The sequence below is a fragment of the Henckelia pumila genome, chromosome 1, assembly GCF_033568475.1.
Source record: "Henckelia pumila isolate YLH828 chromosome 1, ASM3356847v2, whole genome shotgun sequence".
NCBI classification, from domain to species: Eukaryota; Viridiplantae; Streptophyta; class Magnoliopsida; order Lamiales; family Gesneriaceae; genus Henckelia; species Henckelia pumila.
Window position 1 is genome coordinate 33,149,139 of NC_133120.1, and position 14,852 is coordinate 33,163,990.

Here is a 14,852-nt window from a genome sequence, read left to right on the forward strand (position 1 = left end):
TGTTTTACTTAATCTAAACATGATTACATGATTAATTACTCATTAATCATCAATTCTGGATACGGGTTACTACATTCTCCCCCCCTTAAAAGATTTTGTCCTCGAAATCTTAGGTAATACCTCGAGAACGTAAGATAGACCACTACTTGAGTGTCTGGTCGAAATAGCTTCCGACACACTCAGACTCTTGTCGAATTCTCTGCAAGCTTCATTAATGCTGAACCACATTAACATTTGCCCAGCTGAAAACCACTGCGTTACTTGATGACAACCAATATTCCTTGACACTAACGTATCGCAGCACTGATACATCTTTCACTCGGACCACGATCTTCCTGACCATGAAGGATGCAAACACCCATTTGATCAAGATCATCATCTCAAAAGAAATCTTATACTGACGAAGACCAAGTAATAACCTGACTGGTTTACGACAATCGTCGAATCACTAATCAAAACTAACCATCTAATGGTTCCAAAAGTTCCCGGTGCTCAACACCTCTAGTTAGGAAAACACTAATCCCCAACATTGTGCTGACACATTCTAACATGAATCTCGCTTTAGGATAATCCAGTTGACTCAAGTCTATACTTCAACGTAACTGCTCAAAATGTTCCCTAGACTGGTTACCCTCCCCACTCTCCCTGAAGCACAACCGTCTTCCCAAGGAATACTGGGAACTTAAACCATCATGTCTAGTACATTCTGCTGTCCACGTTTCTTAGTATAACCTCAACACTGTGCCCTAATGATAATTATCATCACTTGCAATTCATGACGCTACGTCATCTCCTAGCCATTGGCCTGCGAAGTCACGCATACATTGCAATAGAAGTTATTACACCTCTGATGATCTACATCACCTCACCATAGGTTATTCATCCATGAATCCCAATCGTTGGACATCCTCCTGATAGTTATACATACTCGCAATCACTGTAAGCTCATCAAGACTAAGGCAAGCTCCCACCAATATGCTCGACTGGGACATTCCACAGTGCACAGACATATGGAAACGCTTCCTATTCCATCTCGAAACTCGACAGTTATTGCACCTGGTATAACTCAACTCAGAGTCTCTGATAATACCATCAGCTCATACCAACCTCCCAAGGTTGAACATACTGATCCTGGAACTAAATCCCAACGGATTCTCAATAGTCAAATCGCTCCCTTGTCAAACGCATCAGTCTCAGCACTGAACGATCAAATTCGTCGATTCCCTAGTCAATCCTGGGAAATACTTGTGCTCGAAGTAACTTGTCACTCGATGCGTCTCTGATTGTCGTTTATTGCTACAACGCAATATCTTTGACAAACAGTCTGCATAGATGTGATTCACTAACTCGAAAGAACAACTTGATCCGTCATGATCTTGCGAAATCTTCGACCCCAAAGGCAAACCTCGTTGGCTACTAAGTCGATCCTTGACTATCTCAGTCACATATCGCACATCACTCGCTGGAAGATTAGTGACACAACCTGCTGGATTTCGAGAATTTAGACCCCAGCTAATGTCATACCTCACGATTAGACAACTAATGTTCCTTGCTAATGTCCATTAGCATTTCTAACTACTCGTCGGATCCAAACACAATGGTACACATAGATGCCCTCACTTAACCGAAAAGGTCTGGTCAAAAATCTTCACTATTGTTGTTCAATGGAAAACTCTTCACATGAAACAACAACATGATCCTTTCCTGATCTATTGCTATCACTAAGCAATTGATTGGATCAATATCAGCTTCTTTCTTAAAAAGAATGCACCATACCGGAAACTACCAATTCCATTGCTTGTCTCCACTGTCAAGTTAGCACCTAACTTGATCACACAAGTCCACTTGCAATCGTTCTTGATTACAGAAATCCTAGAAGATTCATCTCTGGCGATCATTGAGACTAAATAACTCAAATCTCCGATTTCTCTAAGATGGTATTCAGTACTCATCCCATAAGCATTACTTGAAAAAATACTATTCCAAGTATTTCTTAATTGCTACATCCTGATCAACCCTGATTGGCTCAACCAATCGAATTCGTCGATCTACTTAAGCTCGCACTTATCAGATAAAACCACCACTGATCATCCAACCTACATGGCTCGGTCAATAACTATGACTCAGCTGCCACAAAGAACCATTTCCAAACACTTGGAATACCAAAATCGCTTTGTTTTCAACACACTCATGATTGATAACTAGTAAATAGCTATTAGTAGTCTATCGACACAATCTCGTGCCTCACTACTGACAGCTACCTCGTATGCTGAACTTAATCAACCTAACTCTGACAGAGTTAGCCAATAACCACTAGTAGTCACTAGCACAGATCCCGTGCCACCTTAGCACTACTAATCATTGTCTTGTTCACCCAAGGCGAACATCAAGATAACTAAGCCCATTTCCATCCCATGGAAAATCCTACGCTCAATTTCTGAAAATATCAGGCTGTACTTAGCGCCACCACTGGACTCACTATCCTTACCTCGTTCATTCAGAATGAACACCACGGCTCGTCAAGTCCAAGAAGAATAACTAAAGAATCCCAAAGATTTCCACAATCTTCGAACACTCTCCTGATCATATCACTTGTTAAGATTGTGCAATAGTTCAAGACTATGGTAGCTTAACTCAATAACCCACCAGGACAACCATCAAGGTTTCACGGTCATAGGCCATGCTTCCCTCACATCTTAAATAGTCATGTACAATCCTCAACATCTGATATAATCCCTCGCAGATGAAGTCATTCATCAAGGAGTAGTCCTCACATTCGAGTCAAAGTCTTAGAACAATATCCTATCCAAGTTCTTGGATAATTCCTATCATAAGGAAATTCTAACCACAACTCTGATGACAAACCCTAGTCATCGTTGGTAGAAATCCGTCCACCTAATAGATCCACACGTCTAGCAGTAACCCAAAGGTTAATACCTATCTACTCAAGGTACACACTCGTCAAGGAAATCCCTCCATGACTGGTTCCTACAGCAGAATACTCAAACTATATCTCTGGCACACCAGACGATATCAAACCATCGATATCAAACCTGATATCTAATCCAAGGTCATACCTCGTTGTGACTGTCACAAAATCCCTAGACTGAATAGCCTTCCCATCGCCAATCCTGAAGCACGAAGGCTCCCAGATAACCTCTGAAGTACAAGGACTCCCAGAGTAACACTTGCATAGGGTCGCGCCCCATCACATCTAGCCATGGTCATAGTCCACAACTCTCGGCATATACTGGACCTGGTATCCCGATGAAAACCCATCATCACAAGCCTCAACCTAACAAAGGTCAGACAGCCTACTGTTCTCAAGGAAACAACCTAGAACAAAGCCCAAATGTTCTAAACCGAACAATACCCTTAATGCCTCTACATGAGTCCACTCATCGCTGGCACTAACATAGTCCACTGACAAACTAGGTCAATCCTAGGAAAACGCCTAGACTAACCACAAGTCAAACAGTCACAGTCGGCCCACTCAAATCCCATGAGCTGCAATAGTTGAACACTAATCAACTAAACCCAATCCAAACTTCCGCACAATCATGCAATCATCCACAAATTGCTGGATAAATAAAACATGTATCACTTATTTCAAGTTATGTACAATTTCTTTATTACAAACCCATGTAATACATACAGTATTCAAAATACAATGAAATGTACAATCGAATATTGAAATGATACAACCAAAGTATGATGATTCATTACAACTGAAATACTGTTTACAACTACATCAATACAGTATTTAAATCATCGTACTAGTCTTCATTTCTTGAGCATGAAGCTTCTAATCGACACACGCATCGATACAAGCATACTTCCGACCAAGTCTCTCTACATGTACTCTTACGAAGAACTCCGGAGAAATGGCTCGTGATTTCTAACCAGCTATGCTCTGCGTCAGTGCATGTCAGTCGACCCCTTATGCTCAGGATCTACCATCAGCGTTCTTCTTGTCTTCATATCATGCTTTTGAACATGAAGTTTCCCGTGTGTCTACCGAACGCATCGATACAAGCATACCGGCAAAACCATGTTCTGCATGAGGTTAAAGACCTCACGCTCGAAACCTATCATGCTTTAGGCACTCGAGGCATTCCCTGGTGAAGGTCTATCTGACAATCTCTCCATCTACGACTGGAGAATCTTCAGAGTAGTGTTATCATGGTATGGACAATACAGATGCAAGAATCAAGTGCGTCCCATCCAATGCTCTGCCACTGCCTCTGGAATCCGGTAATCGATCCAAATCTAGGATCCACATGAGTAGAAGTCTTGAAAACTCGGACACGATCCATCACTCCTGTCCGCACTTGCTGGAATCCCATAAGCCAAATCTTTAGAAATCTTGTCGATGATGATAGTCTCTGGGCAAACTAATTGCCGCATCATCACCTCTTCCAAGGTCTCATCCATCCTGTAAGGATAACCCAAATTCTCATTACTATATCCCAAGTCTCTTGCATGCATATGCTCTGATACCAATAAATGTAGCGACCCTACCCAGATCCGCTACCTAATCAGAGTTAAGAGCATAATTAAACATGCATTAAATAAATCGCTGCGGAAGACTTAAATAAAAATAGATCGGCAGAATACAACCGGTTAAATAAATTCGACTATACAACCCAATCGAATTAATAAACCTAAAGGCAAAACCTACAGCTAATCCTGCTATCTTCACTGGTCACTGGCTACTCCAAGCTCCTGGTGCTCAATCCTGCACCTACACCTGCCCCGTCGAATGGGGTGTCCAAATACACAGAAAAGACTGGACGTGAGCTCCAAGCTCAATACGAAAGCACTGGGTAAAACATACAAATATGATGCATGCAAATGATAGGGTATCCATATCTGGGATAACTGTATATAACTGCTCAGTAATGGGGCCTAGGACATGAGTGGTACAACCCAGGGAGCAAACCCTGTGTACACTGCTCATTCCTACAGGACGTGGACTGTGTCCCCAGATGCTAACTACCCATGACCCGTCAGTCACTAGGCACTAGACATCACCCGTCCAGACAGGGTTGAGCGGCCCTACATGGCTCATCTCAAAAGATGGACAGACACAATATGATATTCACATGCTGCATAATAATAGGACACACAAATGCAACATATAAGCATGCAAAACCCGCTGGCTATCTCAGTCTGTACTTGCGTATCTTACCACAGGCAGTTCCTAGCAGTCCCACTCTAGGTTCCAAGCCTATATCAGCTCTACAATAAAAATATCCAGGCATCATTATTTATGCTCTAAAAGCCTTAACTAAGCTATTGCATACTCCTAAATAATTTATGGAGACCATAGCTATACCTGCGTCCGTCGTCAGCCCACTGATGATAATTGCCTCAAAACTAGGCCACAGCTCCGCTACGATACCTAGATCGCTATGCCACTTTCGGATTCCCAATAGGATGCTTAGAACTCCCTAGATCTGAGTTAGAAGACCTAGGAATTGAGAGAGGAAAAGGAGAGGTGCGAGTTGAAAATGAAATTTTGGACCTCTATTTATAGGCGAAGTTCGGACCGTCCGAACTCGATTTCGGATCCTCCGAACTGGTTCGGATCCCCCGTTCCTGACTTTGGAGCCTCCGTTCCTGTTTGGAGCCTCCGATCCTGACTTCGGATCCTCCAAAGTACCATCAATGATGTCACCCATGACGCATTATCTTCGGAGCCTCCGATCCGAGTTCGGATCCTCCGAACCCGTCCGGATCCTTTGATCTTTGGTTCGGATCCTCCGATCCAGTTCGGAGCCTCCTAACCCGGTTCGGATCCTCCGAACCATCCGAACCCGCGGAACCTTCCCGACCATTTTCGAGTGTCTTGAATCCATTTCTGGACTCCGTTAACCCATTTGGAATTTCCTTAATCATGTTTTACTTAATTTAAACATGATTAATTACTCATTAATCGTCAATTCTGGATACGGGTTACTACATAAACCCTCGTTATTCCATGGTTTATACTTGTTGAGATTTTAGGCTCACTACTTTTCTTGGTGCAGGTTAGATTTTCGAGGGGATGACTCTCAAGTGAACTGTAATGCGGGCAAGACACATCCTCCGACCTTTGCCAGTCTTCCGCAGAAGTTATTCAAACTTGAAAGTTTTGAAGTATTTATTTTGTCTATTTGGTAAATGTAAATGTGATGATTTTAGATTTGTTTGTTTGATTTAAACATCGAACTGTTAAATGTTTTGGATGTTGGGGTGTCAAACCTCTCCCCTTAGGTTCTCATTCAGTTTATCGATCTAGTTTATATGTAGTGACCCTTACCCGGATCACCTACTAACAGAACTTAGGCATGCAATTAACTTAATTAATCAGATATCAGAATAAAACTGCGGAAACCAAAAACATTATACAATCCCAAGTAAAGGAATCTGTAATTTATCCAAATAATATACAACCAAATCGAATAGCTGTATCAACCTCAAAACAACAGAAATAAAACCTAGACGAAACTCCCGCTGGTCAACCACTGACTAGCCCCTCTTGGATCCACCCGTCTCGTCCAATCGCAAACATGCCACATGGAATAGGGTGTACAGAAACACAGAGTACGAGACGTGAGCATAAAACGCTCAGCACGAGAGTATGAGTATACATGCATGCAAAGTGAACTCCCTATAAACTCGAGGACAAGGATCAGATAACAGAGACAGACGGGGCCCTGGTATGTAGCACGCTGTGCCGTCGCTTCAGGAGGAGGCTCCCATACCATAATACAAGTGGATATGCCGGACCCAAATCGATGGAAGTCCAACCACTAATAGGATAGGGAAATACCCTAATAACAGACATCTCGAAGGAGATAGCTCAGTATGCAAATGAATGCAGCATAAATCAATGACATATAAACCATGCAGTCACATAATACATGCATACTCAGTCAGGATATCTTGAACAGTACTTTCGTACCTCAAAATAGTGCAAGCTCTACCAACTCTAGGTCCACGCCTATAGTCTGCTCTACACTGCCAAATGATACTACTATCATTAAAGTGCTCTAAAAGCCTTAAATAAGCTATTGCATACTCCTAAATATTTATAGGTAGCAAAAGCTATACCTTCGTCCGTCGTTAGCCCTTTGATGTCGATGCCTCCAGAACTTGGGCACAACTCCGCTACGACTATCGAACGCCTCGACGACTCCCGGGTCAAGCCTAGGAAGGCTAGAGCAAATCGAATACGACTAGAGTAGAGAGGAAATCCGGAATTTGCAATTGAAACCGAATTCTCGGCCTGCAATTTATAGACAACGATCGGAGCTTCCGATCCTCGATTGGAACGTCCGAACCTCGATCGGAACGTCCGATCCTGCCATCGGAGCTTCCAAAGATCCTGATCTACCACGTGTCAAAATATCACTTGTTGACTTCGGATAGGGGTGATCGGAGCTTCCGATCCTGATCGGTGCTTCCGATCTTGCCACACGTCATGCCTGACGTAATACCATCGGAGCTTCCGATCCTGCATCGGAGCTTCCGATCCTGTTCGGAACTTCCGAACTTACCTTCGGAGCTTCCGAACTCTATCCAAGTAATTATGATTAATTCCCTAATTACTGATTTTGGTTACGGGCTACTACATTCTCCCCCACTTAAGATATTTCGTCCTCGAAATCAGATCTTAAGTACTGAATGAAATACAGTAATTAGAAACATTCTTTATTCAAATCAAACGTTTACAGAGTTTGCAACTGAATAAAACATAAGAATGAAATCAAAACAACTCAGGATGGTTTTCACGCATCCTGTCGTCAAGCTCCCAAGTAGCTTCTTCAGTGCCTCGGCGCTGCCACTAAACTAAAACCAAAGGAATGACTTTGTTCCGTAAAACCTTATCCTTATAATCCAGGATACAAATATGTTTCTCAACATAGGTCAAATCCTTGTTCACCTGAACCTCAGACCGTTGCAGAATATTAGATTCATCCGCCACATACCGTCGCAACAGAGATACGTGGAACACGTCGTGAAAACTGGATAGATGTGGTGGCAAAGCTAGTCGATAAGCCAAATCGCCAATGCTCTCCAACATCTCAAACGGACCAATAAACCTGGGAGATAACTTGCCCTTAAGGCCGAATCTGAGAATTTTGCGGAATGGTGACACTCTCAGAAACACTTTCTCCCCGACATCGAACTGCAAAGGCCTACGCTTGATATTAGCATAGCTGGCCTGACGATCCTGTGCAGTCTTAATCCGTTTCTTGATCTGATCAACAATGTCTATCGCCTGCTGGATAAGCTCCGGTCCCTCAGCCTGTCTCTCCCCCACTTTTTCCCAGAAGAGTGGAGTACGACAACGTCGCCCGTACAATGCCTCAAAAGGTGCCATCCCAATACTAGTATGATAGCTGTTGTTGTACGCGAACTCGATCAATGGCAAATGATCCTGCGATGCTGAACCAAAATCCATGACACACGCTCTAAGCATATCCTCCAAAGTACGGATAGTGCGCTCTGACTGACCATCAGTCTCTGGATGATAGGCAGTACTCAAACTGAGAGTAGTACCCATCGCACGCTGAACACTCCCCAAGAATCTAGAAGTAAACCTGGGGTCCCGATCGCTGACAATGCTCACAGGCACTCCATGAAGTCGAACGATATCCTGAATGTACAGCCGAGCCATACGATCCACATTGTACTCCCGGCTATAGGCAATGAAATGCGCTGACTTGGTGAGTCGGTCCACCACATCCCAGATAGCATCACAGTTCCTCAGGGATACCGACAAATGGGTCACAAAATCCATTGTGATAAACTCCCATTTCCATTCTGGAATAGGCAGACTGTGAAGCAATCCTCCAGGTCGTCAGTGCTCTGCCTTGACCTGTTGACACACCAAACATCTCAAAACAAACTGATAAACACTGTGTTTCATTCCTTTCCACCAGAAACGAGTACGTAGATCCTTGTACATCTTGTTGCTCCCAGGATGAATACTCAACTTAGTGAGATGTGCCTGAAACAAAATCTCCTCTCGCAACTCTTCATCCTGCGGAATCACAAGCCTACCAGACAAATACAGAAAGCCATCTGGCTGATAATGAAATCCAGACGAGTTACCCTCGTTAGCTAGACGAGCTAAACGCTGGGTCTTCGAATCAAACATCTGAGCATCTCGGATCCGCGAATACAAAGCTGGCTCAGATAATATCGCAAACATCTGGATACTCTGCATACCTTTCTTATGCTTGAAGGTATAACCTAAAGTGCAACAGTCACTGATCGCACTAGACATCGAACAAGTCTGAAGTGCGGATAGTCGCACCTTGCGACTCAAGGCATCAGCGGTGAGATTAGCAGCTCCCGAATGGTACTTTATCTCACAATCATAGTCCTTAAGCAAGTCCATCCAACATCTCTGCCTCATGTTCAACTCCGCCTGAGTGAACAAATAATTGAGACTCTTATGGTCGGTGAAGATCTCAAATTTCTCGCCATACATATAATGACGCCAGATCTTCAAAACGAACACAATGGCTGCCAATTCCAAATCATGGACTGGATAGTTGTCCTCGTGAAGCTTCAGCTGTCTAGAAGCGTATGCGATCACATGCCCATTCTGAGTCAGAACACAACCTAACCCCTGAAGAGAAGCATCAGTGTAAACCACATACCCTCCAGATCCTGACGGTAATGCCAACACCGGCACAGAAGTCAACCGCCGTCGAAGCTCATAGAAATTCTCCTCACACTCGGAGGACCACTCGAAATCCATACCCTTGCAGGTAAGATGCGTCAAAGGTCGAGCTAGTTGAGAGAAGTTCAGAATGAAGCGACGATAATACCCTGCTAGACCCAGAAAACTACGGATCTCAGCAACTGTCGTTGGACGCGTAATGCCCATAGCGAGTACGGAATGCAGTCTTGGCTACGTCCTGATCAAGGACTCTCAACTGATGATACCCAGATCTCAAGTCAATCTTGGAGTAAACTGACGTGCCCTGCAGCTGATCAAACAAGTCATCAATACGAGGCAACGGATACTTGTTCTTCACAGTGACTCGATTCAGCTGCCGATAGTCAATGCACAACCGCATCGACCCATCCTTCTTCTTTACAAAGAGAACAGGAGCTCCCCAAGGAGATACACTAGGACGAATGTACCCCTTGTCCAAAATATCCTGTAGCTGATTCTTCAATTCACGCATCTCTGACGGAGCCAGACGATACGGTGCTCGAGAAATAGGTGAAGTACCCGGCATCAACTCTATGCCAAACTCAACTTCCCTAGCAGGAGGAAAATCCAGAATCTCATCAGGAAATACATCTGGAAATTCATCCACAACAGGAATGCTCTCTATCCAAATACTCTCAGCAGACAAATCAATTGCATAGATAAGGTAGCCTTCCCCGCCAGACTCTAGAGCTTGACAAGCCCTCAAAGTTGATACCAAAGGCATCAGGGGTCGCGCTTCCTCACCATAGAAAAACCAGCTCTCACTCCCCTCCGGATGAAAGCGTACTAATCTCTGATAGCAGTTCACTAAAGCTCGATAGGTAGTCAACATATCTATTCCCAGAATGCAATCAAAGTCGTCCATCGCCAGGACCATGAGATTCGTTAACAGAATGTTCCCTTCAAACTCTAAAGTGCAACCCATCACTAGACGCTTAGCCAAAGCAGATTGGCCCGTCGGAGTAGAAACAGACATCACTACGTCTAGTGCAATGCATGGTAACTTATGCCTCTTAACAAAACGTGCAGAAATGAAGGAATGAGATGCACTAGTGTCAATAAGTACAAGAGCAGGTATACCAAAAAGCAGAAATGTACCTGCGATGACTTTCTCATTCTCCTCCACTGCCTGATCATGCCTCAAGACAAACACCTGGCCAGAAGCTCGTGGCCTCAAATGAGAACTCCCAACAGGCTGTCCCTGCGACCTCTGCTGAACGGTGGCCTGAGAACCAGATCCTGAACCAGAACCTCCTCCCCAAGATAGTGGACAATCCCTACGGATATGACCAGTCTCTCCACAATGGAAACAAGCTCCAGAAGCTCTGCGGCACTTGTCGGATGGATGGTTCTTCCCACAGTGATCACACTTGTCCTTCTTACCGTAACGGACAACACCAGCAGAGCCAGAGAAAGAAGAAGTAGATCCAGACTTCTTGAAAGATTGGGCACGGGGAACAAAGAACTAGCAGGTCTCGACTGCGAGAAAGACCTGTTCCGCCGAATGCTGTCCTCCGCTTGGTGACAACGGCTCATCAAACCCTCGTAGGACATGTCGTCGCCAACCGCCACACGGTCATGGATCTCAGGGTTAAGGCCCTGAAGGAACAGATTATACTTCATCCCAGAGATGTCGGCAATCTCGGGGCAATAGGATAGCAGATCAATGAACTTCTGCTGATACTCATCGATAGACATGGCTCCCTGTCGCAGACTCAGTAGCTCGCCTTCCTTCGACTGACGGAGTGCATGAGAAAAATACAGCTTCTGAAAAGCTGTGCAGAACTCGGCCCAGGTGGCCACTCCTTTCGCCGCAACAAAAGGTGCAGAAGTAAACCTCCACCACCTGCGCGCATGTCCATCCAGAAGATAACCCTGGGTCTCCATCTTCTGCTCCTCGATGCATTGGAAAGTCTGAAAAGTCGTCTCCATGCGGTCTAACCAGTTCTCCGCATCCTCCGGAGACTCACCTCCAACTAAGGGCTTAGGACCCATAGCTAAGAATCGACGCACAGTGAAACGCTCGTCTTCATGATGACGATGACGCCGTTCTCGACGATGCTCTCGGTCGGCATCACCCCAACGCCCACCAATACTGCCATGAGAACTCTGGTCATCACGATCTGCCATCTACAAAAATACATCACGATAAGACTAAATCCCAAGAATACTTTTGCATGCTCTGATACCATAAATGTAGTGACCCTTACCCGGATCACCTACTAATAGACATGCAATTAACTTAATTAATCAGATATCAGAATAAAACTGCGGAAACCAAAAACATTATACAATCCCAAGTAAAGGAATCTGTAATTTATCAAAATAATATACAACCAAATCGAATAGCTGTATCAACCTCAAAACAACATAAATAAAACCTTGACAAAGCTCCAGCTAGTCAACCACTGACTAGCCCCTCTTGGATCCACCAGCCTCGTCCAATCGCAAATCTGCCCCATGGAATAGGGTGTCCAGAAACACAGAGTACGAGACGTGAGCATAAAATGCTCAGTACGAGAGTATGAGTATACATGCATGCAAAGTGAACTCCCTATAAACTCGAGGTCAAGGATCAGATAACAAAGACAGACCGGGCCCTGGTATGTAGCACGCAGTGCCGTCGCTTCAGGAGGTGGCTCCCATACCATAATACAAGTGGATATGCCGGACCCAAATCAATGGAAGTCCAACCACTAACAGGATAGGGAAAAACCCTACTAACAGACATCTTGAAGGAGATAGCTCAGTATGCAAATGAATGCAGCATAAATCAATGACATATAAACCATGCAGTCACATAATACATGCATACTCAGTCAGGATATCTCAAACAGTACTTTCGTACCTCAAAACAGTGCAAGCTCTACCAACTCTAGGTCCACGCTTATAGTCTGCTCTATACTGCCAAATGATACTACTATCATTAAAGTGCTCTAAAAGCCTTAAATAAGCTATTGCATACTCCTAAATATTTATAGGAAGCAAAAGCTATACCTTCGTCCGTCGTTAGCCCTTTGATGTCGATGCCTCCAGAACTTGGGCACAACTCCGCTACGACTATCGAACGCCTCGACGACTCCCGGGTCAAGCCTAGGAAGGCTAGAGCAACTCGAATACGACTAGAGTAGAGAGGAAATCCGGAATTTGCAATTGAAACTGAATTCTTGGCCTGCTATTTATAGACAACGATCGGAGGTTCCGATCCTCGATCGGAATGTCCGAACCTCGATCGGAACGTCCGATCTTGCCATCGGAGCTTCCGAAGATCCTGATCTGCCACATGTCAAAATATCACTTGTTGACTTCGGATAGGGGTGATCGAAGCTTCCGATCCTGATCGGAGCTTCCGATCTTGCCACACGTCATGCCTGACGTAATACCATCGGAGCTTCCGATCCTGCATCGGAGCTTCCGATCATGTTCGGAACTTCCGAACTTACCTTCGGAGCTTCCGAACTCTATCCAAGTAATTATGATTAATTACTTAATTACTTATTTTAGTTACGGGCTACTACATTATATGTGTTGTAGGTTGCATTTTTAGTTTGATGTCTGTGACAGGAGGGTCTTAATATAAACAGTTAGGTCATGCCATAATTTTATTTTTTTTGAAAATCCATATTTTATTTAATTATTAATTATCGTAGAGGATGTGGTCGTTTCAGTTGGTATTAGAGCAAGTTCTTGGTTTGGGTTGTGCCTACTGCCGGTTGCAAGAAGCTCGAGAAGTCTCGCCTCAAAGTATGTAAGTTTTAAATAATTTTATATATTAGTCATATTTGAATTAATATTTTAAATGTTTTGATGTAATCATTTTTAAAATATTTACAAAATTAGATGTTTAATTTATTTAATTGTGTAGTTCAGTATTTATTTTGTTCAAAAATTTCTTTTAGTAGTTTAAAGTGTACCATTTAAATGTTTATTTTTGAAGCGTGCGACTTTAAGTTAAGCGGTGTTGGTGTACCAGTATTCCTTTCAGTTTTAGACAGTACGTGGAAGTTATTTAATTCCTTAGTTAGTGTTAACAGTTTTTGAGGAGATTGTAGGATTTTGTCGAAAAATATTAAACTTGCACATTAGGAGATATTAATTGTGGTGTTGTTGTGGTAATTTATTCTCTTATGAATGTATTTAGTCGGATACAACTAAGTGAATAGTTTATTTAGAAATTGATAGGCGTGTGTTTTGTCAGTTAAGTTTATGAATCGAGGTTCGTGCGAATACCTAGGGTACATACTTTGTATTAAATTATAGATAGTTTGAGTCTTACTCTTGCTTCAGGGACAAATATTATTTTTGGACAATAATGAATCGGTTACAAATGAGCCTTTTTATTATATGAACTATTATTCCAATCATTATTTTCTTTTTCTTCTTTTGTGCCTATATCCATTGCAACATATACTTTCGAGTATTCGAAATCTCGTTGCACTTCCTTTGTGAACTTATGAAATCGTATGACATCAGTCAACATCGTATTTTGTCACTTTGACATTGGTTGAACTATTTAATAAAATCTTGTTCGTATTTCACATTTCTTGAAATTTTCTCCGGTTCTAGAGCCAAATGTTGATGTGAGTGAGACTCACTTTGTCTTTCTTTTTGGTGATCTACTTACATTGCATGGTTGACACCTAGGTATGTCTTGAGACCGTTGTTTCTTTGATTATTGACCTGTGTGAACTTCTCTCGATTGAAGTCACACAGATTGCCTTGATTTTGCTTTGGTTGTTTGGGCATGATGTCATTACCCATGGGTGAGTGATTACGAGATTTGTTATCTTGTTGGTTTATATTCATTGTTCTTGTAGCTCCATTAATATTCACTCACCCATAGAATTGAATTATGAGTGAGTTGTTTTCACTTATCTAGATTTCTACCCTCAACTCGTTTATTTAAATGCTTGCACTATTTCATTTCGTATTAAGCAACATTACTTGTATGTTTGTTTCCTTTTATGATCTATCATGGTGATGACTCGGGTGGATTATAGTTTCAATTACCATTTCAATTTCTTGTGTAGAGAATTGTCTCGTAACCGCATAGAAAGTGTTTGGAATGTTGGGATTTAGTATTAATACTAGATAAATCCTAAGTTATTGTTGTGATCCGAGGAATGAGGAC